The sequence below is a fragment of the Hetaerina americana genome, unplaced genomic scaffold (genome assembly GCF_022747635.1).
Source record: "Hetaerina americana unplaced genomic scaffold, ioHetAmer1.1.p SCAF_9, whole genome shotgun sequence".
NCBI lineage: Eukaryota > Metazoa > Arthropoda > Insecta > Odonata > Calopterygidae > Hetaerina > Hetaerina americana.
This window is the reverse complement of record NW_027287538.1, coordinates 17,110,308-17,137,676: the sequence shown is the minus strand read 5'-3', so window position 1 is coordinate 17,137,676 and position 27,369 is coordinate 17,110,308.

Here is a 27,369-nt window from a genome sequence, read left to right as displayed (position 1 = left end):
TATGTTTAAGTCTAGACTGCTAAATAATGTCAGTAAACGCAAAGCTAACTAGTAACTCTTATTTTTAGCGGCAGTATAATGGCAAAAATATAGTTTGCTTATGGTCAATAGCATGATAAATCCTACGCAACGCATTTTTCCCGCCATATTTCAATTTTGGTTTTACTAATTTTTCTCTCTTGGGTCAATTGAATTATTTATTTGTCCAAATTATAAACTTTAAGTTAATTTTAAATTCTTTATATCACAATGCGATTATTGTATTAATCACTTTGGAATAACTGTTGAAAAATGGAATGAAAAATTATTGAACGTGTACAGGTTTTTCATTAATCATTAAATAACTATACATGGTTAAATATTTAATGTATTAATACAGCTCGTTGAAAATGTATAAGAAACAAAAAATCGGCCTAGTTAAACAAAGCAGAAAATTCCATTTTCAACATGAAACCAACAGCTTAGTTGAATTAAAAGATTGGATTTATCCGCTGGAAGTTTTTAAAGATTTTGAATCGTATAAATAAATAAATCAAATTAAATTAATACTCATCAAATAATTCAAAACCAATAAAATATAAAACAGTAAAAACATAAACAAACAAATCCTGTAAAAATGATAATCTATAAAAGAATAATTGTGGCGTGAATGCAACTGTAAATACAATGGATCATATGAACAGTTCTTTAAAGCAAATCCCATTAATACCTAAGGAGATTTTTATTAAATCCGCTTAATGAATTCGTCTTTGGAGAAAGACAATTGGCGTACGTTAGAGGTATTTCAGCCATGAGAATGAAGAGGGATGAAAAAATTGAGATAGATAAAAAGCAATCAAATGAAGACAGTTTAGTTGAAGTTTGGGAATAGAGGATATTTGGAGGAAGGAATTTTCGAGGGAAGTTAGAAATCAATAGAAGGGACTTACATTATTTCCGAAATATGGAGTAGAACATTTGTAATTTTCATCGTACTTCTCGTTCATTAATTATAAAGTGATGCAGGAGAAATTAGCTTGAAATAATAACGGGTTTTTTAATAATACACTTAGAAATTCTACGAAGAAGAGAATTTATTTCCACAAACATTCGGCTAACATACTTCAATCCTTAGATCACATATATTAGAAAAGTAACCAAATACAATGCTGTTTTATCCTCCTTCCGGAAATTTAAACGACCGTTTGGCACTTGACACTAATTAAAAAACAAACTGAATATCCACTGTGGACTGAATGACCTGAGACTTCGAAAAAAGGTTATACAGGACTTGTCCCAACTTAAGCACAATAAACCCAGGAAAAATGTATTACTGATCAAAGTATCAAATATTTAAGTTCTTGAAAATAAACTGCTTAAATTTTTCTGAAGAAGATTAGAGGGGAAATTGTCTTATGTCCATAGATTCTGGTATTTTTTATATCAACAAGCCTAAATTATCTTTACTTTCCATGAAAACTTAACATAGGTATTTTAGGAATTCCGAATCCACATAAGATTCTATTAATGTTGGATTTCTTTAACGTGACGTTAATTGTGCAGGGATTATCAAATAATGTATGCGCCAAATATTAAACCCAAAATGCATGCCTTCGTAATTGAGGCCTATGAATTGTCTACAGCAAAAGAGATAATGTTAGGATCATAGTTTCCTTCCTAGAATTTGGTTTAAAATCACGTCAAATTTGTTGCACTGCGCTATATCATTAAACTTGACTTTTTTACCAGCTCTTTCAATTTAATGTGTTGATAATAATAACTAAAAGCGCAAAAAATATATATTTAAAAAAACAGCACTAGAATAAATATTCTGGATACAAAAATGATATATACTGAAATTAAAAATTCCATAACCTCATTTACGCCACGCAGACCATTATTCGAGGTGGTGTCTATTGCGAAAGGCTTGAATTCACACGATCCCTCATAGCTGGAAAACATATTTAGAACTCATGAAGCACTTCTGAACAAGCTAAAAAAACCTCTTTCCCGACTCCAGTTCTATTCACCCCTTCTGCTTCTCATGCAATGAAAAAGGACTGCTCTCTTCCATTCTCTTCTCTCTTTGCTTAAAATCCTCCTGTAACACTCTTCAACTTGCCCGGATTTCCCAAATAACTCCTTCGCCCATGATTTCTTTCCTCTTAGAATTTCCGTGGGTACAATGTTTCTAGGCTGTGTGACTTTTCATGTTTTTTCTTTCATTGACCTTATTTCATTCATCCTCATCTGTTATCTCACTCCTACATCCTCCATTATATTCCCATTTCATTTTCTCGAGAGGAAAAATTCATGAGCCATATAACGCCATGTACGACTTTAATATGCGTATTTCAAATGACAAGGTCACTCTCATTAATTTCATGGAAAAATATAGTCTTTGTTTTCATATTTCCTGAAATTCCATCCTTATTAGCAGTGCATTATATCAGTGTTTGATTTAATTGCTAGTTTTCAGTGCTGCCATCTTGACCGTTATTGATTCTTTTTATCATTCGGGATTAATATCGACTTCGTTAATGCTATCGAACAGTTGACCAGTTATCTTGAAGAAATCAATACAGATCTCTTCGGCCAGTTTTCTATTATTACAAGAATTAAAGTGACCCCATGTAAAAAATCTGCAATCGCTATGTCTATGAGTAAGGCTGAAGTCGGAGCAAATGCTTCATTCATCTACGGTGGCTATGCGCAGAATCTTTGGGAAAAAATATGATAGCAGATATACCGTATCTAATTTTGTGGTAGATGACAATTGTACTTCAAATTATGTCATCAGACTGTCTGCAGCTGTAGACAGTATCCTTGAAGCACTTTCAGAAGAACGATACAAGGACGAGATAATGGCACGGGAAAACCTCCGGATGAAATGCATTATTGTTGAAGGCGATTATGTTGAAAATTAAAAACTTTTTGAAAGCATGAACTATCATTTTCATTAATAGGCCTATAAGCTTTCAGATTAACCTCGTTTGTGTGCGTGTGCGTGCGTGTGTGCCCGTGTAAAAATATGTACACATTCAAATACGAAAACCCACCTTATGGCGAAAAAATATTCATGCACAAGGATATAGATATTAGGTCGTATACATGGTCAATTATGAAGGTAATGTGGATGATCTTATTGTATGTATACATCATGTATCGTATATATAAATCTTCGAAAAAGAAGGCTCTTCAGCGATGAACACAAATTTACAAAACTTGGATTAAAACAGTTATACATAGAAACACAGAGAAACGAAACTTACGTATCTAGTGTTGACGTTTTGATGGCACGGCCGTTTTCTTTAGAATCATTCTCTGTCGGTTCTGCTCTTTTCTTCAGTATCAGAATGATTCTGAAGATGTCTGCCGTGCCTTCGAAACGTGAAAACTAGATGCGTGAGTGTCCTTTTTCTGTGTATAAATATTTAAAACAAATTATATATATATATATATATACATATCGTATATATATATATACATATATTTATATATATAATAGAGAGAGATGGATAAATTAAACATTTTAGAAGAACAAAAAATGCACATTTTCACACTTTTTACGATAGGTTCTGCAATTATTACGCCTGCGTTAATAAAATAATTCATATTCACAGTATAAATGAATTTGAGATCATCGTGCACAATAAAATCATGCCCCAGCAACGTAAGCAACAACACAGTAATTACTTTTGCGGACACAATTCCAAGTTATTATTTTTTACTTGCTATTCTGTAGCACCAGTTTTACATTTTCAAATTTTGATACATTTGACAATTTCCATAAAAAAATAAAAAAAGCTGAATAAATTAACGAGTTACGGGACAGCCCATTGGCAGCAATTAGATATGGACCAACGTTATATGTTGACGGTACCCCTTCTTTTTCACTTCTAATTGTAAGAAAAAATATGTCAATAAATAAACTAGATACGATACATTGCAGAAATATCAATTAGAATCAGGAATTTACTTTAGAAGAATCACTATATTGCTGGAAGAAGCTGCTGTCAAGAGTCCCCCTTCAAACTAATGGAAAATTAATGCATAGTAATCATCATCAGGGAATCACAGGAAATACGTTATTTACTACCCACGAATGCCGGGAAAAGGTTTAACCCTTTTGCAGGTAAACTCAAGATTTTAATGAAATTTTACTTTTCATAAATAACTACATAAGTGTTGTGGTGGCTTCCCGTTCTACTGAGGAGCCTTTATATACATTCCTGGTACATCTTTTAATATTTTACTATGCTGTATGTTCTGTTGCTATCACTCATCGACAGGAATTCAATGAGGCTGTTTAACCTAAATAAATTTATGATCTCCAAATTTTTCACGCTCACTTTAATGTTTTTCGCCTCTACCCAATCAACATTCACATTCTTGGATACCTTGGTATCTGGCAATGGATTTTTATTTGCTCCACTCGCATTTCGATGTCCGAGAACAAATGACCACAGAATATTGGCCAGCCAGATGGTACTGAATTATGATAGAGCATGCAAAGGGTGGGGGTTTGAGCCTAAAACCCATCTTAAACAAGAGAATACAGGACTAATTTAGCTATTGCATTGTTAATTGTCCAAGCTAGTATAAAAAGACCGTAATACTAGATGCCTGAATATATGTACAGTTTTTGCAACTCATATATGACCCGATAGTATTCATAAATACAATTTTATTAGGATCTCAAATATTTAATGCATGATTTCTCATGATTATTTTAATGTAAACATATAGCATGTAAAGTTATTAATATTGAGGCAATACTCAGGAGTCCAACTTCCCTCTAAGAAGGTGAAAAAGAAGAATTTACGAATTATCTAAGAATAAATGGCTCAGAATTAATTCGGCTTAAAATCTGGTAATTGAGTAGGGTCCTTCTGTGCCATTTGGAGGACCCAGATTCATTTGTTGACGATCCCTCCTGTTTATAACAACTCTACCGAGGTAGCTCGATATTCTGGATACCATATCATCCCGAGTAACAGCTTGTGTAGGGAAAGGAACTGTTTCCTTCAAAGTTTCCCGTCACCGGGCCACTTTCACATATTGTACGACGTAAAGGAGAGTTTCGCCTTCGTATGCTCATCCAACGGATCTAATGGGGCAAGGATTTATTCGAAAATGTTATGGGGGAAATATTCCGAAAAGACATTACTTATAATTTATTAAAATAGAATAAACACATATAAGCGGAAAATGGACTGTACTTTTAAAATATTCAGCGTCAATAAATTAAAAATTTACGATTAAAAGCCAAATGTTACACACCTGCAGACGTGCAAACATCGACAACTACCTATTGATGGCGTTCGAGAAAAGTAAATGTGACCCGCCTCCTGGACGCGTTCAACTTTTTCTAGACGTATACTTCGTCAGTTCTGACGTGTTTTTAAAGCCTTCGCGTAAAACTAGTAGGTGAGGGGCACGAGCAAGGGTTTTAAAAACCACGACGCGTGAGAATTGAACACTTCCTTCGCGAATGAACTCGGGCGATTATTTTTATTCTGGACCACTGTATTCATAAAATATTATTTAATACACGAATCAGTAACGACCAACGACCCAACCCACACACAACCTCACTCTCCTCCCACCACCACCCAGCCATCCCCCTCCTACACCCGAACCGTGTGAACATTTCTCTGGTCTCGTGAACACGCGGGAAACGAAAGAAAACAAAATGAATGCGCAAGCAATATATTTATAACGACCCGATCATTGTGTTTCGCGATACGTGAAAAACCGTGGTCAGAGAGGGCGGGCGCGTGGGGGTCGAGGGGACGACGGTACATGCATGTCGAGTGTGCTACGCGGTGGGAGGAGACGGGAGGCCTACGATCGGGTGCGACCCAATGCGTCGCTCACGAGCTCCGTCCCCATGGAAATGAGTAATTTACTCGTCGGTGACTGCGGGAAAAATAAAATATTGTGCGGGCCGAGGAATAATTACCAGCGTGGAAACGGATTCCGCATGTCAAACAATATATAAAATGAGACGATTACGAGCACGCTTTTCGTTCGTTCCTCAATCACGCCTCCGTGAATCAGTCCACAAACGTAATATTACTCACTTTGACGGCCACAACGATGTAGACTTAAGGGAAACTCGTCAGTGAATCCCCGTGGTCGAGGTTTACGGATGTGATGACGAAGTTTCACGGGAATCCGAAAAATCTTCTCGATGCATAGGTTTCATTCCGTGTCAAATGTGCTGCATTGCTATAATGCTGTATAGAGAATAGTAGCAGTATCCCATTAAATGCTGGGATACAAGTGAAGTGAATTTTATGACAGAAAACAATATAGAATTAAAACGTATTAAGAGAAGTTAAGGAGCGAATGAAGGTCTATTTTTAAGTTGGTCGGCGGAAGTAAAATGCTCTAGGAGCACGGGAATAAGAGCATTAACTCGAGCTTGAGCTCATTCCGACAAGCATTTGTTCATACAATCATAGCAAGAGAAAGGAGAAAACATACAGGCAAACCAATAATGGAATTACTTGAAAGAGGCAATGAATGGCGTCAAGGCAGGTAACTATGAAGGAACAAATGGTAGGTAACAGGGCAAGTTGTTGATGCCATCCGATTAATGGCTCATCAGGATAAGATTGGAACAAAATCAAGGCTTAACCCTTCTATCTAAACATATACGGTTCTGTGTAAGTTTCTAACGATTTTTCAAACACTTAAGTGGAGAATTTGGTGATCAAAATCCGGGGAATACTACATTTTACCTATCAATGCCTTCCTTAAAGAATGGTGTTTGATTTAAGCAAAGGTTTGAGTCCACATTTTCCACATTTTGAGAATAAGGAGGTATTTCAAGAGCCATAGCTTTACATCATTTATTGAATTCACTTCAAAATGTCACCAAAATTGGCGCTTGCGCAGTTGTAACGAAGGTACCAACTGCCACAGTCGGAAATATTTGGCACAGTACACCGAATTCTGAGCCATAGCTGTTCCATAATTACCCCTTAAGAGCTAACGACGAATCATTGAAGCGAAACGTTAGGAGGTGTTGCTTATACGAGGGTCATCCGGAAAGTAGTACCCGTTCGTGAAATAAAGACACAAAAGTAAATATTAACAAACATAAAAAATTTTATTTGAAAGAGGATACTTTAAACTACTTCTCAACATAATCTCCAAGCAAATTAAGGCATTTGTCATAACGTGTGACAAGTTTCTGTATTCCTGCTGCATAGTCCTTCGCCGCCAGCTCATTGAGATACGCGAGGGACCCATCTTGCACAAATTTTTGCATAATGCAGATGGTGTTTAACAATTTCATGAACAATTGTTCGAGAAACATTGGGAAAATGCTCACAGATGTCATCAATTGTGACGCGCCGATCGTTCCTCACGAATTCGTCAACTGAGCTCACCAGTTGGTCTGTAATGACAGACGGTCTCCCCGAACGCTCATCGTCGTGTGTGTTCCCCCTCCCCATGTTGAAGTTGCGACACCACCGCCGAACAGACGACTCGTCCATTACATTGTCTCCATACACCTCCTTTAATTGGCGATGAATATCACATGGGCGAACGTTTCTTGCATTGAGGAATTTAATCACTGCCCTCACTTCACAACTGGCGGCGTTCTCAATTTTTTTAAACATTGTAAACAATCACAGAAACAACACAGGCAATGCTAGCGTCACGCAACTTGGCTCAGAGAAGGCAGACAAGCCACTGAAGCTATCTGACCTCGTCCAGCGGCTACTCGCGTCGTCAGCACTTCATGCGGCACGAACGGGTACTACTTTCCGGATGACCCTCGTATGTCTGGAAATTTACTCAAGGCTTACGCATAATAAGTAGTCTTCCGAATCTAAAACTCGTCTCTATGTCCTACAGATCCTCTTGAACACGTGTATGACATCACATTCGAAAATTTACTCGATGAAGACAAATGCTCGCCTCTGAAATCCCATTAAATTCACAGTACGTGTACTATAATGCATACTGTAATATGCATTGTCCGGAATGTAATGAAATTTAATATTTATTGTTTTACGAGAGTTCAATTCTTAGTCCAAAATCTATTTTAGGTAGTCAGTGTCGCTTGATGTCAGAAAACTGTGTACTGAATACCTCCAAAGATATTTAACTATGTAATTGCAAATTTATTTTCTTCAAAGAGAGCCTAATTTAAAAATCTTTCTCAAGCATTCCGAATATAAAGTTTGAATATTTCGAACTGTTTTAAAAGGTATCTTAATAGACTTAATTAAATATATGAGCAAATATTATTACGAGGAAGACGTATCAGAAAAACTTCATGCGTAAAAGAGAAATGGAACAATATGGATGTATATATATGCACACACACAATGATTCATTTCTCTATCGTATATATCTATACGTAAAAGAAATAGGAAAACAGTAAATACCAGCACAGGAGTGCACGAAAGGAAGGAAGAATCGAGCAGATCACAACCGCGAAAATGTTTCCTTGACCGGACTTCAACCACGGATCTTTCGACTTCGTCGGGCTGATGCTCTTTTTTGAACACTTTTCTGAACACTTTTAGCCTTTTTTGAGGATATGTATGTATAAATATGTATAATTTGTTATTATATATAGTAAAGAAATAAATCAAATAATTCTAAAAATTTAAACAGACTAGGGCCTCGGGACCTAGTCCCTGAGAAACTTTACTGAACAAAGAGGAAGGATTTAAATTTTGTTTGTGAGTCATTTTATATACATTAACCTGGACAGCGAAAAAGGCAAAAGTGTGTCAGATGTGTCATGAGAAGACAAAAAGTAGCCGGGGGAAATTAAAGGAGACAACATTTGGAGGGAGCAGACACTGATATATAGTTTCACGTACGTGTAGATAATTATGCCTGGGAGACATTTCATGAAAATGGGAAGAACAAAGGAAGAGATTACACATTGTGCGTTCTTTTTATTTACCGTTCAGGAATAGTTTATAGTTAATCAAGGAATAAAATATACTCCAATACCTCAATAGACATAGGGTGTTACGTTTAAAAGCTCAAATCCGAGGCTAGATTTTCTTCAGAGTAGTCAAATTAAACTGTACTTCTAATCCACTATTCAATTAAATTGAATTAACTATAAACTTTAAAACTATTACAAAAAAATTCAATCTCTCCCCACGACTAGTTATTTCATTAAACCGAGAAATTCTGGCAGAATGCAAGTTAGCTCCTATGGTCATTCCAGTGATAATAACTGTTTTTTAAACAGTTTGACTACTAGAAGGAAATGGGTGATTTCCACATTTTTCGGGATTCGTCCGCGTATGTCGTTTAAATGTACAACTGTTTAGAGCATCGGCCATCGCTGAGCACGCCTGGAGTGAACCTGGACACTCTATTCTGTTCGACGACGCTAAAATAATAGCGAAAGAAGGAAAATACTTCCAGAGAATAATCAGAGAGGCCATTGAAGTCGTTAAAAGGCCAGAAAATTTTAACAGAGAGGATGGATATCCACTCCACAGTGCGTGGAAAAGAATTATTCCACGCAAATATGAGGACGTTCCCTGATTGGCCAAGAAATTTCCCGGTATTGGCGCTGGATTTTCCCTATATAAGACGGGACAACAAGCTTCTTTTCATCCTTGAGCTGAGGACGCCAGCAGGATAGCTGGCGAAACTGTTGTACATTTAAACGACATACGCGGACGCAGCCCGAAAAATGTGGAAATCACCTACTCATCGCCGCGGAAACCTGCGAACGAACACTAGAAGGAAATATTTAAGCTTAATCTTGACAATTATTTATGTTGTGGAAAAGATTTGTTGCAAAACTTTGCCAAGTAAATAGCAATTATTCGCGATTTTCTGTTTTCTCCTAGGTGATCTTCAACCATCATCAAAGGGAAAATATCTGCAATTTTTGGAGCTTATGATTTTTACTGGCTTAGTATTATCGTGACTAATTTTGCATGCACTCAATCCCATCCGCGAAAATGGCACATCAACTTTCAATCGAATGTGGGGATATTTTTGCAACAAACTAATGACTTCAAAATGGTTGATCCTAGTATTAAACAAACATCATATATGACCCTGCATTCCTCGAAATAGTTAAATCGAACCCTCAACAGCTGGTTCAAAAGAAATTCTGGTCTCAATCATAATCTTAACCCTGAAAAAAGTTGCGGATATTTTAGACATCCTACCGGATACAGCTAGGGAGAAAGTCACAATTATAACGGAATTATATTGGATATGACCAACAAATTAGAGAAAACGGCATTTCTACATCAAGCCTCATATTTGAAAGACGTGATACCGCGTTTGAGTATATAGAACTCAACCAAATACGAAAGTTTTATAAATTATCATGAGTGATCTCAAATAATACGCGCTAATATTCAAGCTCTCCAGTTTTAGAAATGTAGATAAATTAATTTTCAATTCTACTTTCGTATTTCATCGGTTAAACTCCCATGACAAATCCCTTTTGAGAGAGATTACCAAAGCCTGTTCTTTACAAAATCAAACCACTTCCATCTCTCTCTCTCTCTCTTTTCTCTCTTGAATTTAAATCCATATCCCTTTCACTACTATGAATAATACATTTAGTCTGCATTCAAAAATTGCGTAGGCGTGACATTCATTCTATTTTAGGAAGCTGATCTAACTTTAAGGAACTTCAAAATGTACTCTATTAGAAAACGTTCATTTAGCATAGAAACGGGGTTACACTTCTTGTTGCTATGTTAAAAGTTCAATAGTGGCGGCATATTTCAGCAATAGCACTATGGGTCCTTAAATAGTATTGATGATAAGCGGATTTAGTTCGAGTAAGAAAAAGTGATGCGTACATTGATCTACACACAAATCCCGCCCACGAGGAATATCAGAAATAGAAGACTGAGATGTGTGCATTATTGTTGATGCCTAATGGTAGGAAGTACTGAAGCTTAAAAGACAAAATCTCCGCTGATGTCATTTTTGAAGAAATAGAATGAATTAGATGCTTTGGCACTTTGAAGGTTTAAATATTCTTTCTTAAATTCCGAATCAAATTACATATAAAGGCAAGAATGAATAAATCTTAAGGTCCTCACACTTTATCAAAGACAAGAAATCACTGACTCTACGCCAAAATATTTTAAGGCATCTAAATAAACCACGTTTAAATGATAATGTATCTCATTTTGACCAAATCAGAATGCTAAGTTAGCAAACAAGACCAGCAGATTAAATTGATTTAAATCTTCCTGAAGGCAAACTTCTGGAAAGAGTGGGGTTTTTTTCTAAACGGTTTGTCGCACTGAGAATAGTTTAATATTGTCCACGGTGCATAATTGACAACTTAAAGGTAAACATAGATTATGCAAGTAAGTTTCGATCTTTCAAAGAAAGTGTTCACAGATCGACAGCAATCAACCGAAAGATTTACTTTTGATAAAGGAGAGTAGATCTCACTCTGAACCCACCTTCAAAGAGTTTGAAAAGAAAATTCAAGGTTTTAAAGGGTCGCCTCATTTTTCCATGCCACCATGCAGCTTCCTACGAAGTATCAGTGGCCCAAAACCTTGAGCGCTATCAGATTTGACATTATGTCCGTCACATTTAATACGCATCTCTCTATAATTCTACCGTTTAGGTATTCACTTAGCATCTAAAGTTGAAACATACCTATTTTTATTATAATCAAGGATACATTCTGTTTCGGTTCAAAAAAATAAACAGCAAAAAAATCCTAGAGAAAATGTCTGAGGCTAGATCAAAAATACAAATATTCTAGATGAAATATATATCTTTCAAAAATCAGGAATTCCGCCTGTAGACAGACTGTACAAATATGCCATCATAATAGGAAACCATTTTCATTAAAAAAGTAAAATACCTGATTTAAATACAAACGAATTACAATTAAAGGGCAATAATAATTATACAACAAATAAATTTCATAAAAATCAAGGTAGAAGAAAATTGGAGGTTACTGCACCTCTAATTTTTAATAAAATGCCATAAGATTTACGAAAATTACAGTCAGTCAATGCTGTGAAAGGGAGAATAAAAGACTGTGTATTATATAGAATGGATTAAGGCCTGGAACAAAACGTGATACCAAATATTACTGCAACACTCTAAGCTATCATTTTTGTTAAAGTGGCACCTGCTGTCAAGCCAGAACTGACTGGCTTAGCACGAACAGAATGAGTATTCCATGCATGAATATTTAATATATATTACTATTGTATGTTATGAAAATCATATTACTATGGTGTGTGATAAATACAGTCTGTAATTGTATGTTGTATTGATTGTCTGTAATTCAATGTTTATCATATACGATGAAGGTTTTACTACAATTGTAATAATAAAATTAATTCCTCCACTACATTCGCGTTATTATTTGGTAGTCCATCGTTTAGGTAAGTTTTAGATACACAGTTGCTATGTTTGTGCCTATCGAAAACCTACCTTGAATGGTGGACTACTAGATATGAATTCATCACATAACTTACAACTTCTTGTGTATGTATGTACGACCATTGTAAGAGTGACAGTTGACCAGACTTGAACGTTGCCAACAGGAAAACTGCCTGATTTCAACGATAAGTTCTTAAATAAATAAATGACCAACCTAGTGCTCTGAGGTGGAAAATAGATAATATGTTTTAAATATAAGAGGTTCACTCAATATATAAAACACAAATTAATAGAATTAAAACATAATAATAGAAGAAAAAGTCGAGATTATATTCATAGTTACACTCTGAACCTAATGCTTGCGATTCCTGGTGGCGAGCAATGGTCAGGAATGAGCCAAAGATATAAAGGAGGAGGCAAGAGGTTCATCTCCGTCACGAAACACTGCAGCGCCAAATCACGGGCCTTGTGACGGAGTAACAAAGGGAAGCATGATCATTCCAGATCACGCTTCGATCACGCCGGAGAAAGGGGGGGGAGAGGGCGGCGACACCGTGGATGGGAGAGGCCATAACGCGGGGAGCGATAAATCACTGCTTAATTAATAACGCCCTCTGCTCCGAGGATCTCGACGCCGCCATTAGTCACAAAGCACCCTGAAAGACTCGACTGTCACTCTCGCCACGAGGGTGAAATACACCCCTCGGGGGCCATCGCACGCCCCTGCGGACGCCCCCGGCCAGCGGAAAAGACAATGGCCCTCCACATCGCGGCCGGCCCTGCCTCCACACCGTCCGGCCCTATTCATCGGCGCCCACAACCATTCCCTCCCCCCGGCCACCCTGCCATCTGCACCATCACGGGGGATACTTAACCACGGGCTTCTTCCGACCCTGACCCGACCACATAAAAACTCTGAACCCTGACGCAACTCCAGCCTTTTAGACCCCGTATCAGCGCTTACCAACATTCTCCCCAAATGCGTCGCGCGTACTTTTTGCTCAACTATCGATAACGGTTACTCGTTTCACCCGTCCTTGTTATCGATATGCGACCGCGGTTCGGCACTTGTGTCCAAAATTATGTGTGAGGAGCACATTAAGTAGATAACTGATTTTTTCACATTTTGATGCTCTCGAATTTCGTTTTTTTTGGCACTCCGAACGCATTATCATCGGTTGCCTACTAACTGAATGTAGGATTCTGCTAGTATCCCATATATATTTTGCATTTCTTTTCAAGCGGACTCAAGTAATTCTCGACCTACATTAGTTCCTTTAGTTCCTCATACATTCTCCACACTGTGGCGTCCAAAAACCATTGCTTCCGGGCTCATCTACGCTTCCTCAATTACCCCTTATCATGACCTTCACCATCTCCGATAGAAATCCTCACAGAATTACCCCCAACCATTTTCCCTGTGTACCTAGAGCTGTGCCTAGCATTGAATGTTGATTTATTTCGAAACTGTCAAACACAATATGTTTGATAAATTCAACTGAAATTAGACTAGATTGTGCTCAAACCAAAAAAAGAGTCACTCACTGAAAAACAAACCATGGTTGAAAAAACAGTGTAAAGTCATTGAAAAAACAAATAAAACTACTCCAAAAAAGGTAATATTAAGGATGGTTTACTATTAATTATATATATCCCTTACCTGTTAAGTATTGCATTTCATAAGTAACATTCTGCTTTTAACTCCAAGAGAGTTCCATTCGCATTAAATTTGCGACTTTAAGGAAAGATATGCAATATAATGGAGGGTGGATTCCTAAGATTGCCTGGCTAAGATTACCTGCCATTAGAATTTTTAGAAAGACATTGAGAAGAATTTAAAATATAATGTCTTTAAAAAATTAATCGTGTTTGTCAGATAATGTTTGACTGAAGAAAATATGATCAACTAAAATTTTTATTTTTAACAGTTTTTTTTCAATTCAAAAGGAGAGTAAATGTCAAAAGATACGATGTTTATGTTAAATAACTCAAAGGTGTGGCTGATACCAAAATTCCCAAAAGAACGAGATAAGAGTCTATAAAAAAGATATAAATCTTCCAGGCGCTAAAATATGGAGTAGAAACGGGATAAGCCAATGCTTCTGAGTGAGAATTACAACAATCAAATGCGGAAAAGAGTGAGAAAAGAATCTACAGGAAGGAAATTAGTTTAACTATTTAATAACACATAATGATAATTAAATGACTTCATACTGAACAAACATGCTAAGAAAAGGTAAGCATGATAAAAGGAGGTCAACGCAAACTCAGGACCTGTCATTTTAAGTGCCTTATGTGTGCAGGAGCAACTTGATAGTATCGCAATGGAGTGGGGCTCAGCGGCCGATGTAAATGGATGAAGGGTGTGTAATGGATTGGGGCAGTGAATTATAACTGTCCCTTACATACTTCTGGTTATTATCGAGCTTTGAATGAGCCTTTGAATACGTACTTCTATCTGGAACCAAGCTATGAATGAGTCTTTAAAAAGGCCTAGGAAGTTTTTGCGTAAAAAACGTAAACCAACACAGATTTTAATAGACCTAAATATTTAGTATCCTTAAATTTATATTTTCTGTGAGATAAACAAATGTAATTTCATCAGCCAAACAGGCTATTGATATAAATATTGGTCTGAGTTAGTTCCCTTACGCTTCTCTTGCCCATTTGTATCTTCATGTACCTTTGCGCCAACATATTTCCTCACTTTTGACATTCGTAATTCGCGCTAGGCAATACTTACCTTTTGCAGTTCCTTCAGTAATGGTCTTTGAAAAGTTTAATCACAATTTATCAAATTCAGTAGAGAGAGGTTGCTCGCACTAAATTTTTTCAATACTTTAAAACAAGGGTTTAATCAAAATTTTACCTAATATTTTCTAATCCAAGAATCCAATCGTTTTAGAGACAATTCTCCATTTATTTACGGTTTTTGAAGGATCCGTCTGGTATCGGAAATAATTGGTATCAATAAATTATCTCAATGATTTCAATGGACCCTTAATCTTATTTATTTCTACTTTGCGCAAAATTGCAAAGTTCCTAAATTTAGGTTTACGTTCCTTTACAATTTTGCGCAAAATTGTAAAGTTCCTTAATTTAAAATTTAGTTCTCCAGTAAATTAAAGCGATTCAACGCAGACTAAAACCAAGTTTTTTATTTAACTGCCTAAAAGTTTACCTCTACGAGATCAGTTTTAAAAATTTCAGAAATACTTTAGCAATAGACTGAATCATATATTTCCGAATCATCAATCACGAAATAATTAACCACTACAGTCTGAGACATCTGGTTTAGTGAGAGGATTAATTAGCTTTGAGATTTTCCACACGATTGAATAATGTCTATAGCGCTTTCGTTTGCACACCATTTCCACCAACGATGTCTTTGTCCTTCGGCCCCTATCCCAACTAAGTGCTAATATTTCCCATTTGGTTTAATATCTTTTGTTTTCGAAATACTTTCGCTTCCTTGAAGAATAGATTCATCGCTCTAAAAGTAAACTTCTCCTTGACCTAAATCCTCTCCCTCTAACCCTCAGGCATCTCAGAACATTCAAACGAAACGCCACAAAATTCTATGGCATTGCCAACTCTTAGATGTTGATGCGTTGGCATTGAAATCGGTGCACAATATTGTAATACATGAAATATTATGAAAAGTTTTTTTAAAAAAAGGTATGAGAAATCCCTACCAGAATTTTGTTCACCTACCATAAATTTCTATAGCAAAAAAACAGCTTAAGAATTAATATTAAGCATAAAAAAACCTCTCGCGATCTTATGAGATGTTAAAAAAATTCAATTACGTGGGATATAAAATCTTTCATGGAATCCTTTGGGTGCCCAAAAACAGGATGGTGTATTAAACGAAAGTATAAAAAGGTATTCAAAAGATATAAATTCTGCGATTCTACTTGCAGTATACAGGCTAATATCCAAACCCCACGGTACATCGATACCACAGACAAAATGTTGGCGGCAGGTTATTAAACAATTTTTTTTAATATTTTCCCCTCCTCAACGTATTGAAAATACTGAGAAAACTCTTAAGGCCAACTACTAGACACATTTTCCTATTCTCAACCGTAGTTTGTGATATAAATAAACCTTGCAATACAAAATTTCATTGGATTTCCCAACTAGGTCCCTGCCCACTACCTTACCAGCCCTACGCACAAATACGCTCTTATAGAGGTGAACCCAATTCCCGTCATCGCCATAAGGGAGGCAATAAATTCTCCTAAACGCCCCTATCCAATCCTCCTCTCCTACCCTCTACCCCACTCCAAGGATCAAGAACCCCCTCCCCGTCTTAATTAGCATACTCACGATTGTTACAATATTGAATAATTTATGGCGATGAGACTTTTTCCTTGGCCTTTGTCCGGCACAATGGGCGAAGCGATGGGATTTCGGGTCACAGCGGACCCTCCGCTAGGGTTTCTTTGTTCCTCGGGGCTTAAAGGGAGGAGGGGGATGAGGGTCTTCTTTTCAAGGTCCACAGCCATGGGCCAATGAGTACCCGTGAAGTCTCCAGGGACACGTCTTTCGACGCCGATTTTTCATTTCGCCGGGCGCGGCTTAATATTCGGAGCGGACGTCGAGCGCGGGATGCTGCGGAGGGAAAGTTATAAAGCAATGCTAATCCGGAACGCATTCAGGGGGTCAGGTTGGGGAAGAAGGAGGATCACGGGACATTTACAAGTCTCCCAGTCCTCGACCAAGTGTCCCACTAAGACTGGACGATAACCAAAGACAATTCTCGGACAGGCTATGACCAAATCCGCTAGCCTCACTGTTAGGACAGGTCTTTAGCATATTCTTTATCCAGGAAAAATATATTTCATATTTGAGGGGAAATAAATTAGACCTTTTGAGTAGATCTTTCCTTCACTTTTGAAATAAATTAAATTAAATTATGCGGAAATATAATACCTTAACCACGCATATCTCTCCCCGCTGGTTTCCGTTTCACTAATTAAGTCATGATTCACGCTTCTGAACCGTTATCTGCTGAATTCATTATTTTTCGATTTAGGTGCCACCTTTATCACAGGTCATATTTCTAGTCTGCGAAGGGCAACTCTGTGAATCATATGTCGATAATTCTCTTGGAAATGAGTTAAACTGTATCCACTGGTGATTGTAGATACTCAAGGTAACATTTAAAGCTATCATTTCCTATATTACCGCGCCTTGAATAGGATAATTCCGTTTTCTGAAGTACGAACGCACAATTTTAATTGAGAGAGATGTACAGGCATTTTAATTTTTACCCTCAGGTGAGATGTTAATGTTTTTTTGGATTCTAGAGAATTTCTCCTCCGTTAGATAATTAATTAAAATTAATATATTCAAACAGCTTTCTTCATTCACCTATTACAACTGAAATGTGTCATTTTTCAGCAATTTAAATTTATGGAATTATTACTTGATAATTTTAATTTGTTATAATTCATCCTTTCCCAAAAAATTAGAAATCACAATAGAAATTAAAAGATTTCACACTACAAAGAGTAACATATATCTAAATGCAAGCAAAGTCAAGATTAAACATGGACGTAGATATTTAGTGCATTGGTAATTATGTGCAAGTGCTTGTGGTAATTATTTGCTCGTGCATCAATTTGCTTATGTGAAAGTTAAAATAGGTTTTGCGTGAATATGTAAGTCTTCACGGATGTGTATGAGGATGTTTTTGTCGGTTTTACATGCAGTGTTTTCTATTTCATGGGCGGTGTCCTAACAGCGGTGGCCACACGCCCTTGCGACGGCTTACTGGATGTTATGTAGATGAATTTTATTAATAAAACTTCGCCTTATTTTAAATATTTTTTAATTAAAGATTAAGTCATAAACGTTATTTTTGTATCAGAAGAATGTTGCAAAATGTGATTACTTCGTAAAAAAAGGTAGCTGATCAGGAAGTACTTGTTTTCTTTTACGATCAGTCAGACTTCAGAGAAATACGAGTTGTTGTAGAAATTCGTAGTTGACATCCAAGTTCATACCGGCGCTTTGTTTCATAGCGGTACTGGGAATATACATTTTAATCATGAGAAATGGTGCGTTCCAACACCGTTTCAGTTCAATAATAACTGGTTTTTTTTAAAATAAAACTTAAAAAAAAAACATAACATGAGTCACGGATATTTTCCTTTTCACGAGGGATTTTTGTTCATTTCAATTATTTTTAAATAGCTTTCTTTTAAATTGTTCTTATGCTTCGATAACATTAGCATAATTTTCCTACCTAGATAAATGTGAGTTTATTCGTAGTTTATAAGTTTTCTAAAGACAAAGGTTTGAAAGATTCATAATAATTATATGCTACCATCGGGCTTGTAGTATTTGGCTGTTAAATTTTGCGCACCCGGCGTTGTAATAAATAATTGATCACAAAAAATAATATTGTATTTTACAATTAAGATTTCAAGAACAGGCCAAGAGAAAACACTTCGTATTCTCATTAAAACACGCATTAAAATATTTAATATTTAAAATGTATTAATATATTTTGAAATTAGTTGAAATACATCTAATAAAAATTAAATTAAATAGCTAATATTACATAAAAAAATGATCTGACATATTCGATTCGGTTCTAACATATTCGATCCCAGTACGCTTCATCCCACTCCATAAATCCTTTCTAATGATAAAAGTCATTCATTTCTTTGACAATATCATGAGATGATGAAATCAAACCGTTTTCCTAGACTCACGGAACATCTGCGTGCGCCATCGATTTCCCTGCCAACGTCAATCTTCTTAAGATCAAGCAGTTTACGTCTCGCGGAGTTTATGAAAATTGATACTCCAATCTGTTACTGACAGAGAAAGTACCATAGCCATATCTTGAGGAGATGACGTGATAAAAACTACAACTCCTAGCCGGGGGAGTTGCCGGCCAGGTGTTGAGCCCTTGATGTTTTTGAAGTTCTCTGAGCATGGTGTCAAATTCTATCGCACCCAAGGCGATGTTAGCGTGTTCGGTGTTGATGTGAATTTAGATGCAAGATTTAATAGCTAGTTCTCAGAATCTTATATCTGACATATTGTAAATATTCTTACACAAAGAGCATGTGGCTAGCTAGAAATTTTTAACGAAATACTTCTAAATATTTAAAGGTTTTGATGATTATTGAAAAACTTGGTCGTTATGGGAAGGGGACAAACATGATTTAGAGGGTTATGAGATTCCGAATCGGAGACTAATGAAACCATTGATAGGGAAAGACTGGAAAATAAACATTTGAGGCTACTCAATACAGAGGAAAAGTGACGGCCTCTAATGACTGCAATAAGGAAAAAGGGTGTTGTGAAGAGTTGTGAAGATTTTGTGAAGTGAGTTGTGAAGAGGCAATTAATAGGTATTTTTAATAGAATAAATCGAAGCTAAGAGTACGCAAAGGTAAGAAACGAGTTATTGTGAAATGTAATACTGTGTGTATGGGGATCTAGTTTTGCGCTAGGAAAATAATTTAACTATTGTATAGTACAGTTCAAAGAAACCGCACTCCATTCTGATAGAAGTACAATTAATTATTCTAACAACTATAAAGTCGATGATTACAACTTTAATGTTGGTATAATTATAAAATATTTTTGTTTGGCAAATTCTTCACAATTAGGGATTCACTACATGGGCACACTTGATAACTAATCGTACTTGTGCTATTATTAAAACTTCTTATTCATGTAAAATGTAGTCTACCAATGAAAGGAAAGTTTCAGACGGTCCCTACAAGAAATTACGCATCGTAGTGATCTTCTAAAAATATATTGTCACCCTAAGCACCAGTATTTTTTCACTAATTTATTCTTCAAATTGGTTTTTCATGGCGCTCGAATTTCTTATTCTATTCTTCACTGTGTCCCCTTAGCAAACATTACCCATCGTAAAATAGCCTCTAGTATTCTTATTCCCGATCTCTCTCTATGCGAAACACGCATTTATTCTTAAATTCGCTCAAAAGTTTAATCTCTTTCCCTACTAAATGCTTTTTTGATAGTGATAAATGGTTTTTACCTTATATCCACCTCTGCCTTTATATTTGTTTATATAGTCATGACAAAATTCTAAAAAAATACTTAATTTGAGGGTACCATTGGTTGTTGTTTTCATGTTTTGTGCCATCGTCATGCCTTGTACTAAACTTATTTTCACTTTCGTGAACGTGTTTATGAAGGTAATTACTGGATATCAATAGTTTCGGGTTAACTGCAGAACTTGAGTCACGAATCTCATAACCATTTGATATGAAATTGACATAATTTCTCTATTTTCTCCTTGAAATGTCAGTGACGCCCCATCTTGTCCAGAGTTAATCAAAATTAGGATCTTCTCACCCAACAAAAAGAATACAAGCGCGTTTCCTCCCATTCTCTCATATCAAATATAAATGCGCGAGGGACGACTTTTCTTTTTTTTTAAATATCCGACAGGTTATGAAAGGTTATGAAAACGGAGGCGGTTCGTGGAAGATTAAAAGGGTAATACATTTTATGACGCATTTGCGCCCTATCCTTCCAATCTGAGAAAGAGGGAAACGAAATCCATTAAGGCTAATCGAAAGGTCGTGGCAAATCTGACACTATGATTGAATACTTCTCAGCGGAGCATCAACGTCAGCAGTCTGTCGCTTTTGAAATTCGGGGCGAGGGGGAGGAGTGAGAGGAGGTTGGAGTGGGGTCGAAGGGGGGACGGAAGGGCGGGGCACGAGGGGAGCGGATCTCACACTCGATCCGCACCAGACGTTTGCTCACGAAAGTTGACACTCACGCCCTTCTACATGGACGTGATATCTGTGAATAAGACGTTGGAAGGCCACAATCTGATGAAGGGAAAATTTCCTCTCACTGGGGCATGCGAAATGAAAGAGGTGAATTCGCTCTCCTAGGAGACGAGGAATGGATTTAGTTTGGTTTGGAACGAATGGTCAAACGTTTTATTTCAAAGAGATAAACTATCAAGAACACTTCTCGTGACATGTCAACCTCCAATTAATGTAAAATCGTAAATATTTCCGATTAGTTCCCATTTATATTATGAAATCGTTTTTTTGGCAGAAACCAAACGCATTTTGCAAGGGCTACATGATAAATCAGTTATGAAAAATGATATCATGAACAACATAGAATACTGTGAAAATGTATCCATCATGCCACATCTAATGTGAAGTTCAACCCATAGTTCTAGAGCTTAGGAATAGTGTGAAGAAAATTTTGTCATCACACCTACGCATTAGACCAAAGAACGACTAACTAATAAACAAGGGGTGATTTGTACAATGTAGAAAACCATTTGTTACGAAGTAAGAACATTTTAAACATCGCTGTGGAAGAGAGTCCCTGATAATGGAAAATATCAATGAAAATTAAAACAAAGAGTTATTTAAGCAAGTAATAATCAACGTGAAATAAAAATTAATAGGTAGATAAGTGAAAGAAAATTGCATAAAACAAAGGAGGGATCAATTTAATACCGAAATAAGGCCCTCAATTGGATCAAGTATTCCCTGACAAGTTTTTACGGTAACGCAGGTAACTGAAATACTTCTGCCAAAATATTGGTCGTCAAACTGCTTCTTAAAATAAAAATAATGACCAATGTACGTAATTTTATTGACACATTCACTGCGTTGAGAATATTTTAGTTATTACAAAATCCTAAAAATTATTCAAATGTTTGAAAATGCTCTCATGGAATGTTAAACAGGAAAAAATTCGGGAATTCCGACTTTATATCTACTAGAAAAACAGCAATCGCAGAAGAAACATCGATTTATAAAGTCATTATATGATTATTTAACTAAATTCATTTTCAATCAATGCCTCGTTATCACTCATATCTCTCTCGCATCGGAGCAGGAAAAAGTATCATTGTGGGTGATGTGGAATTCCGAGAGAGCATTTTTCCTCAATTTTTTTCAAATATAAAATTCAAACAGCAGATCGTTAGGAAATTTTTTCCGTCGATTTCATTAGTGACTTAATCGATATCCCAATCAGCCTTTAATGAATTTTTAAGTTCTATGGCGAATTTTTGCAAGCAAAATATTATTATTTGCAAAAGCTTGTTCAAGACTCAGTAAAAATTAAATCAAATGTTTTCACTGATGAAAGTGCCATTTTATATAAAAACCAGGCGCAAATCCAAGGTTAGTGCATAGGTATGTTATGTGTTTTAAGTTATAAGTTATGTGTAAGATATTAATCTTTTAAGCTATTTTATTTTTATTTGGCGAAACATCACGACTTATTTGAAAAGCATCACAACTAAAGGCATGGCAAACAAATGAGCAAGCTTTCATCTGTTTGCTATTTACCATGAAATTTTGGAAATAGAAGTTTTAAATTTCGCGTTTCCGTGCCAAAAGTACCCACAAACTCACAATCATCAGTATACCCAAGCCACATGCTGTTCCGTATGAAATTTTTTTTTCAAACGAACTCAACACAGATAATATACGGCAGTACACTCGATGAAAAAATGTTAAAATTGACCTCTTTCCGCTAATTTTTTAAGAGATGAAGAGTTCACGTTGGTGAAATTTGATAAGCGGAATTCACATGAGGGCAATAGTTCGTGAATACCTTATTCATCACAGGGAATATCATCAGAAATATTTCACAGTCGATCCAATCAATTTACCAACTTACTTTGATTCGGGGATCCGGGGGAAAGTTTGAAAATGGGTGGTTGGGAAATGGACGGATGATGAGTGTGTGTGGCTCTCGGGAATGGTTATTTGCTATGGATTGTAAATACTAATCCAAAACAAATGAATCAAGAGGAAATGAGCTTGCTAATATAACTCAGAGGGCTTTGATAATTTTTGCGATGTCTCTTTTCCATGATATTCCCTATTAATAGAGGATTCTGGTAAATCCATGATGAACCTGATAGCTCATTGTAATCTATTTCAAAGGTAGCCATGGAGGATTGTGTAGCATAAAACCTCCAAATATGTGAGATGCTCAATTAATTCCCAGAATATTCAAGACATGGCACTTGTATTAACGCGAAAGGTTTGCTTTTAGCAAGTCCAATCTCTTATTAGACCGCTGTTTAAGTTTCAGCTTCATCAATCGCATGGTTTCATTTTCATAATCGATTGAAGCAGCAAAATTTTATTTATCGCAAACACAGATGCCTATTTTGAGGACCTTTCGATATTCCACTTTTTGAATGGCTTCAAAAAAAGTTGAAGAAACACTGTGAAAAGAGTATCGAGCTCATTCGCGGCGCTTAGTCGGCTCCGGTCATTTATTCGCCCGCCTGTCCGTGCGTGCGTGTTGCCTGTCATCACGCACGTAGCGCCGGTATGGTCAGGAGTGTCGCGATCGTGTCCCCCTCGAATTCAAGTGGTGCAGAACTCTGCTCTTCGCGGCACCTTGGAGCGCGATCACTACGACCACGTTTCCGAAACGGGCGAAGACGGGAGGCCTGAGCCCCTGGACATCCTTCTGCCGAAGATCTCAGGTAAATTCTTCGAGAAAGCGGCGGAATTTTAGGCGCTCTCATAATGGAGATGATCTTAGAGGGGAGGAATTATATCGTCTTGACAGCGCAGAAGAATCTCCCCCCCTTAGTAGCCATGATGGCTGAAAAATCGAACCGCCGCGGTCACGCAATGGACCAATTTGAAGCACTGTATCTCAAGAAATTTTTAAAGATATTAAAAAGAAAATCTACTGAGGACTATTCTGTTTTATTCCAAGGAATTATTGAACAACCCACGTTTCTCCAACCAATTTTTAGGGTGTATTCAATGTTTTCAACTTCTTTCTCTCATCTCGTACACACAATCGAACCGAATCTTTCATTCCTTCTCGTCGATTCAACCACATCGTATCTTTCATATAAACATCATATTGCTTTAATTTTTACTCAATTTGAAAAAAAAATATGCTAATTAAGTATCGTTTTACTCACTGTTGAACCATTCTTTTAAATTCCAAAGAAACTGCTGGAGATGCCGCAACAGTAACTTTTAACGGAGTCATCCGCTAACTTGCATTTCAAAGAAACAATTTCAGAGTGTAAAAATCATTCGCCTTGACTGGGATTTCAATTCACTCATTGCCTATTCAAAGACACACTAGGAGAGGAAAGTAAATAATTTAAGGGTATTCTGGGCCAAAAAAATCAACGCATAAGATTATGGAAGATTGAGATATTATAGAAACAAGTAGCTGTGAGTCCCTTAAAGATATTTTTCAGCGATTATTTTAATAATTTTGCCAAGTAATCCTGCATAGAATGTTACCTTTTACCCTTTTTTCATATAAACAAGTAATAAATTGGCACTCACACATTATGCTTTAATTTGTTATTTGTGATCAATACACAAAATTAAATATGGCTCTGGTAAACTGACCTGGGTTTGGATACCGACGCTCGTCTCCTAATTAAAAGTATAATTTGGTAATGGTTAATAAATCATTCCACCGATGACTGCTGACGCAGTTTCTGAAGAAGTACTGCGACAATTTTTATGTGAACACTAATTTTTAAGAAATACTACTATTCTCTAATAAATCTTCCCATACCACGATCACAAAATTTCTCGGTTTGATTTTAATATATCGAAAATCAGATACGAGATTCTACTTCATGGTGTTAATCATGATTGTCGAAAAATAATAACATTTGCACTTTTTACGGTAGTCCGTAACAACAAAATTTTTAAATTTGATCAGCTATAAAATCGACCACATTAACATCCCTCAATCTGCCTTAATAATTAAAGCGTTTGATATCCATGAGATTTAAGCTTACAAGGAAATCTATGAGAATTTTACGGATTTCCTCCCCAGATTAAACATGCACAATGAATTCATAGTAACAAGAAGGAAATTACACAGTACTAACGTGAGTAAAAACATCCACTACTTTGCATAAAAAACTTAAGAATTTAATAGTTAAAATATTATTCGCATTGCTCCAGATCCAAACCCAGTCAACGCGAAATGGGGACCTTGATCAAATGACCGAATGGACTACGGTCGGAAATCGAGGGATCCAAGATCGAATGCCGGGTCTAGCCAAATGATTTTATCACCATATAATTCGTTAATTTTTTACGAGTGATTCGTAACGTAGCTTTCATTCTTTAAGCTCCCAACGAGGGCCACACTAATGCCTCTGCATACATATACAGCCTCTTTTGATAAACAGCAGTAGGAAGTAGAGCGCAGACTACCCATCTAACTTAACCCCGCGGTATGTTCGAAGGTGCCTCTATGCGACGGCGTTCGGTCCGGTGCATGTCCACCAAATGCACGTAACCTCGACCTGCAGACGATGCGATGAGATGCGAGGGCGAAATACCGACAAGTGGCCACGCGATGCGAGCCGACGACCCGCTACTCTCCGTACGTCGCGTCGCAGTGTTCGTTTCGAGGTTACGGGGTCCGTCCACATGGGCACGATAAAGTTGCACCTAGTGGTTGCGTTACGAGGCACCGTTGCAAGTGCGGATACCTCTAAATCTACGAGACACGCTATTACAAGTGCACCAGAATCCCAGGAACCCCACTCAAAACCGCAGGTGGAAAGATTCGCCGAGATGGTTTGATGAAATCAGATCTGTGGCCCTGAAATGATGTTGCTTTTCTCGAAGGGATTATCAAAAATACTCTAAATGGTTTAATCAATAAGTAAAACTCCATTTAAGTAAATAAATACTTCATATAAGCATAGAAAACAGCTGAGTTTTATGACTATCCAAAATGCAAAGAAGGGACATTTAAGGGCAAAGTATAGAATTAATACCGTACCGCCCATTTCTTCAATCATCCCTACCAAAAGATATCACACTGAAGTTTGGTAGTAGTGAGTCTGTTTATTCATACCATATCTCTATATCTTCATAGTTTCTTTCCCTTATTTTATTCCTTTACTAACATTATCTTTACGTTTATGCAAACTTAAACATCACCTGCGTCTTTTCTCTTATCCTTGCCCTCCAAATGCAATTCTTTCCCTTCGTTTTTATTTTTCGTTTTCATTTTTCTCCTGATTCATTCAAATATGGCCGAAAGTAAATCCATTAATTATTTGAATAAATCCAGTAAGTCCATTAAATTCTACTTTTCAAGAATACTTCTCTCTCCTCATCCATTTTCAGTGGTACTTCTTTCGTATTGAAATTGAAAATAAATTCAAAATACTTCGCCTTTCCACATAAACCACTTTTATTACTACCTAGGTTTCGTTATGGTATAACATCATTAGGTAAAGAAACTGCTTCATTTACTTCTTTCTTAGTTCATCTGTGACTATGAAATAACCATTTTATTTTCATCACTCTCCTAGAGCAGCACATTACTGCGGCAAACGGCCCTTTTTTACTGCTATAGATTATTTTCTTCTTTTTCGTGTATTTCTGCCTAAATGGCACAAATTAGCAAAATTTCTAGGCATTTATACTTACCTAGTCTGATTTTAATTGTGCCTACATTACTTCGAACGCGTCTAAAAAAGTATTCGTTCCAACGAAAGGGCTCAGTGATATTAAGAGTCCGATGAAATACTACTCTTTTAACCACGTAAGAACATTAAACTGTATCGAAAGATAAGTAGCTATTTTTGAATTAACAGTCCTTCCAAAGCGATTCATTAAAATAAAATCGAGTCCACAATCATGCTAAAAAAATGCAAGATGAATAATGCAAGGAGATCCTCTTTTGCCATACTTGTTCAACCTGTTAATGGAGGATTCAACGGGAAGGATTAAAAAAACACGAGGTATCAAAACTAAATACATAGAAACAGGTTTAAGGCACACACTTAGCAGACGGAAGTCCAACAAAATCAGACTCTGAAAGTGTTATAAACAGAATACTCAGAATTCTGAAATAAACTCCAAAGGGGTTTCATGAGAAAAAAAATGCAAATACGACTAAAATCACTAAAGAAATGCAAGAAAAAACGCATTACTAGGGGCAGTCAAATGAAAACAGAACACCCACCAAAACCTGAAAACGGTG